This window comes from Bos indicus x Bos taurus, chromosome 19 (assembly GCF_003369695.1).
Source record: "Bos indicus x Bos taurus breed Angus x Brahman F1 hybrid chromosome 19, Bos_hybrid_MaternalHap_v2.0, whole genome shotgun sequence".
Taxonomy (NCBI): Eukaryota; Metazoa; Chordata; class Mammalia; order Artiodactyla; family Bovidae; genus Bos; species Bos indicus x Bos taurus.
Window position 1 is genome coordinate 270,984 of NC_040094.1, and position 6,147 is coordinate 277,130.

The window sequence follows — 6,147 nt, forward strand, 5'->3', positions numbered from 1 at the left end:
CAACAAATACTAAAGGATATTCTCTAGACAAGAAACACAAAAACGGTGTATAAACTAGAACCCAAAACAATAAAGTAAATGGCAACGGGATCATACTTATCAGTAATTACCTTAAACGTAAATGGGTTGAATGCCCCAACCAAAAGACAAAGACTGGCTGAATTGATACAAAAACAAGACCCCTACATATGTTGTCTACAGGACACCCACCTCAAAACAGGGGACACATACAGACTGAAAGTGAAGGGCTGGAAAAAGATTTTCCATGCAAATAGGGACCAAAAGAAAGCAGGAGTAGCAATACTCATATCAGATAAAATAGACTTTAAAACAAAGGCTGTGAAAAGAGACAAAGAAGGTCATTACATAATGATCAAAGGATCAATCCAAGAAGAAGATATAACAATTATAAATATATATGCACCCAACACGGGAGCACCACAGTACGTAAGACAAATGCTAACAAGTATGAAAGGAGAAATTAACAATAACACAATAATAGTGGGAGACTTTAATACCCCACTCACACCTATGGATAGATCAACTAAACAGAAAATTAACAAGGAAACACAAACTTTAAACGATACAATAGACCAGTTAGACCTAATTGATATCTATGGGACATTTCATCCCAAAACAATGAATTTCACCTTTTTCTCAAGCGCACATGGAACCTTCTCCAGGATAGATCACATCCTGGGCCATAAAGCTAGCCTTGGTAAATTCAAAAAAATAGAAATCATCCCAAGCATTTTTTCTGACCACAATGCAGTAAGATTAGATCTCAATTACAGGAGAAAAACTATTAAAAATTCCAACCTATGGAGGCTGAACAACACGCTGCTGAATAACCAACAAATAACAGAAGAAATCAAAAAAGAAATCAAAATTTGCATAGAAACGAATGAAAATGAAAACACAACAACCCAAAACCTGTGGGACACGGTAAAAGCAGTCCTAAGGGGAAAGTTCATAGCAATACAGGCACACCTCAAGAAACAAGAAAAAAGTCAAATAAATAACCTAACTCTACACCTAAAGCAACTAGAAAAGGAAGAAATGAAGAACCCCAGGGTTAGTAGAAGGAAAGAAATCTTAAAAATTAGAGCAGAAATAAATGCAAAAGAAACAAAAGAGACCATAGCAAAAATCAACAAAACCAAAAGCTGGTTCTTTGAAAGGATAAATAAAATTGACAAACCATTAGCCAGACTCATCAAGAAACAAAGGGAGAAAAATCAAATCAACAAAATTAGAAACGAAAATGGAGAGATCACAACAGACAACACGGAAATACAAAGGATCATAAGAGACTACTATCAACAATTATATGCCAATAAAATGGACAACGTGGAAGAAATGGACAAATTCTTAGAAAAATACAACTTTCCAAAACTCGACCAGGAAGAAATAGAAAATCTTAACAGACCCATCACAAGCATGGAAATTGAAACTGTAATCAAAAATCTTCCGGCAAACAAAAGCCCCGGTCCAGATGGCTTCACAGCTGAATTCAACCAAAAATTTAGAGAAGAGCTGACACCTATCCTGCTCAAACTCTTCCAAAAAATTGCAGAGGAAGGTAAACTTCCAAACTCATTCTATGAGGCCACCATCACCTTAATACCAAAACCTGACAAAGATGTCACAAAAAAAGAAAACTACAGGCCAATATCACTGATGAACATAGATGCAAAAATCCTTAACAAAATTCTAGCAATCAGAATCCAACAACACATTAAAAAGATCATACACCATGATCAAGTGGGCTTTATCCCAGGGATGCAAGGATTCTTCAATATCCGCAAATCAATCAATGTAATACACCACATTAACAAATTGAAAAATAAAAACCATATGATTATCTCAATAGACGCAGAGAAAGCCTTTGACAAAATTCAACATCCATTTATTATAAAAACTCTCCAGAAAGCAGGAATAGAAGGAACATACCTCAACATAATAAAAGCTATATATGACAAACCCACAGCAAACATTATCCTCAATGGTGAAAAATTGAAAGCATTTCCTCTAAAGTCAGGAACAAGACAAGGGTGCCCACTTTCACCATTATTATTCAACATAGTTTTGGAAGTCTTGGCCACAGCAATCAGAGCAGAAAAAGAAATAAAAGGAATCCAAATTGGAAAAGAAGAAGTAAAACTCTCACTATTTGCAGATGACATGATCCTCTACATAGAAAACCCTAAAGACTCCACCAGAAAATTACTAGAACTAATCAATGACTATAGTAAAGTTGCAGGATATAAAATCAACACACAGAAATCCCTTGCATTCCTATACACTAATAATGAGAAAACAGAGAGAGAAATTAAGGAAACAATTCCATTCACCATTGCAACGGAAAGAATAAAATACTTAGGAATATATCTACCTAAAGAAACTAAAGACCTATATATAAAAAACTATAAAACACTGGTGAAAGAAATCAAAGAGGACACTAATAGATGGAGAAATATACCATGTTCATGGATTGGAAGAATCAATATAGTGAAAATGATTATACTACTACAAAGCAATTTATAGATTCAACGCAATCCCTATCAAGCTACCAACAGTATTCTTCACAGAGCTAGAACAAATAATTTCACAATTTGTATGGAAAAACAAAAAACCTCTAATAGCCAAAGTGATCTTGAGAAAGAAGAATGGAACTGGAGGAATCAACCTACCTGACTTCAGGCTCTACTACAAAGCCACAGTTATCAAGACAGTATGGTACTGGCACAAAGACAGATATATAGATCAATGGAATAAAATAGAAAGCCCAGAGATAAATCCACGCACATATGGACACCTTATCTTTGACAAAGGAGGCAAGAATATACAATGGATTAAAGACAATCTCTTTAACAAGTGGTGCTGGGAAATCTGGTCAACCACTTGTAAAAGAATGAAACTAGACCACTTTCTAACACCATACACAAAAATAAACTCAAATGGATTAAAGATCTAAACGTAAGACCAGAAACTATAAAACTCCTAGAGGAGAACATAGGCAAAACACTTTCTGACATACATCACAGCAGGATCCTCTATGACCCCACCTCCCAGAATAGTGGAAATAAAAGCAAAAATAAACAAATGGGACCTAATTAACCTTAAAAGCTTCTGCACATCAAAGGAAACTATTAGCAAGGTGAAAAGACAGCCTTAAGAATGGGAGAAAATAATAGCAAATGAAGCAACTGACAAACAACTAATCTCAAAAATATACAAGCAACTCCTACAGCTCAACTCCAGAAAAATAAATGACCCAATCAAAAAATGGGCCAAAGAACTAAATAGACATTTCTCCAAAAGAGACATACAGATGGCTAACAAACACATGAAAAGATGCTCAACATTACTCATTATCAGAGAAATGCAAATCAAAACCACTATGAGATACCATTTCACACCAGTCAGAATGGCCACGATCCAAAAGTCTACAAATAATAAGTGCTGGAGAGGGTGTGGAGAAAAGGGAACCCTCTTACACTGTTGGTGGGAATGCAAACTAGTACAGCCACTATGGAGAACAGTGTGGAGATTCCTTAAAAAACTGGAAATAGAACTGCCTTATGATCCAGCAATCCCACTGCTGGGCATACACACTGAGGAAACCAGAAGGGAAAGAGACACGTGTACCCCAATGTTCATCGCAGCACTGTTTCTAATAGCCAGGACATGGAAGCAACCTAGATGTCCATCAGCAGATGAATGGATAAGAAAGCTGTGGTACATATACACAATGGAGTATTACTCAGCCATTAAAAAGAATACATTTGAATCAGTTCTAATGAGGTGGATGAAACTGGAGCCTATTATACAGAGTGAAGTAAGCCAGAAGGAAAAACAGAAATACAGTATACTAACGCATATATATGGAATTTAGAAGGATGGTAACAATAACACTGTGTACGAGACAGCAAAAGAGACACTGATGTATAGAACAGTCTTATGGACTCTGTGGGAGAGGGAGAGGGTGGGAAGATTTGGGAGAGTGACATTGAAACATGTAGAATATCATGTAAGAAACGAGTTGCCAGTCCAGGTTCGACGCGCGATACTGGATGCTTGGGGCTGGTGCACTGGGACGACCCAGAGGGATGGTGTGGGGAGGGAGGAGGGAGGAGGGTTCAGGATGGGGAACACATGTATGCCTGTGGCGGATTCATTTTGATATTTGGCAAAACTAATACAATTATGTAAAGTTTAAAAATAAAATAAAATTTAAAAAAAAAAGATGAAATGGAATACATAAAAAAAAAAAAAAAAAGAAGAAGATGGAATTCAAACTCAGTCAGTCTTGGTTCTAGAGTTCTAGAGTCCTGAGTTCTAAAAAAAGATGCTTCTACCTTTGTTTGGGATACATGTATATGTGTTTGGGAGTATATTTGTGTTTGTATTTGAAGATGATTTCATGGTCTTTAAATGCAACTATGTCCTGAGCAAGACTCAGAATCAAACTGACTTTCCAGAATTGACCTGGGTCCTTGTAGTAAATATCAGGATCTGTTGAAGTAATAATCAAATTTTCAGTTTACTGGTAAAGAAATTACAAGCAATGTCAACTAGGGAAAGACTGACTTATTTTTCTTCTTGTATCTAATACAGTATTATTATTATTATTTTCTTAATTTTAATATATTTTAAGTTTCACAACCTTTTCCCAAGACTTTCTTGGAGGCATCTTTCACCTCTTTGTTTCTTAGACTATAGATGAGTGGGTTCAACATGGGGATCACCACTATGTAAAACACAGATGCCATTTTGTCTGTGTCCAGGGAGTGGTTTGACTTGGGTTACAGGTACATAAATATCAGCATGCCATAAAAAAACAATAACAGCCACCATGTGGGAGTCACAGGTAGAAATAGCCTTGAGTCACTCCTGCAGATCCTTAGGATGGTGGTGATGATGAAGAGGTAGGAGGTGAGGACGATGGAAGATGAAAAGATCATATCAAAACCAGCAAAGGCAAAGATCAGAATTTCCTTAATGTGTGTGTCAGAGCATGACAGAGCCAAGAGAGGGAGGTCATCACAGTAGAAATGGTTAATAATGGGGCCACAGTAAGTTAGACAGAAGGTGATGATGGTATGGAACAGGGCAACTAGAAAGCTGAACATATATGGAACTGCCACTAATCAAATTCAGACTCTTTGTGACATCAGTGTGGGATAATGGGGGTACAGATGGCTACATAGCAATCATAGGCCATGGAAGCTAAGAGGAAACACTCTGTGATCATGAAGGTGAGAAAACAGCCCAGTTGCATTGTGCAAGCATAGAAAGCAATAGTATTGTGCTCCACAACAAAGTTCACCATCATCTTTGGTGTGATAGCAGAAGAGTAGCAAATATCAACAAAGGCCAAGTGACTGAAGAAATAGTACATAGGCGTGTGGAGTCAAGCATCAATTCTGATCAAGGTTATCAAGCCCAGGTTTCCCAGCACTGTGATCAGATAGATGATCAAAAACACCACGAAGCAGGGGACCTGAAGCTCTGACCAGTATGTAATTACCTTGAGAATGAATTCAGTGACAAAAGTAAGATTCACTTCAGCCATTTAATCTGATGGTTTTGGCAGTTTGTTGTGAGTTGAAGAATAAAAATGACACCTTCTACAGCCTCTGCCAGTGTTGGGAAAGGTGATCATTAGCATCTTCTAGTCATGAGTCACACCACCTTGTGGGCAAAAGGTAGCTGCAGCTTTCCAATGGCATGCCATTCTTGCCCCAGAGAAAGGAGTCTATTACTCTCAGAGTAGTCTTCTTAAGCCTTACTTTGCTTTACAAAGAAGCGGTACTTCTTTGCTTTGTGATGTAGAAAATATGGGAAAATTCTGGTTAAAAATCAAATAGTATCTGAAAGAAAGCACTTGAGGCAACTAATAGTAATATTCCAGTGTTTTGGTGCCACAAAGGTTTTGATGCCCATATATATGTTACAGGGAAAAACTTACTCCACGGTGGATATATTTCTTTTCTTTAAATTTATTTCTTGTTGTGTTTGTTCATTGAAAGAATACTGTTAATACATATTGGTCTACCTTGGAAAACCCTGCCCCTCTGCCTGAATGTTAAACCAAAGTGCATTTGTTCTGGACCCTGTCCACCTGTGGGTGGCTACAGGAGG

The 6,147-nt window shown here is 37.2% G+C and overlaps 1 pseudogene; it reads right to left on the reverse strand.

Annotated features, from left to right (window-relative positions):
- Nucleotides 1-4,655: 4,655 nt before the first annotated feature.
- Nucleotides 4,656-5,578, reverse strand: LOC113877355 (annotated as a pseudogene).
- Between the last annotated feature and the right edge of the window lie 569 nt (nt 5,579-6,147).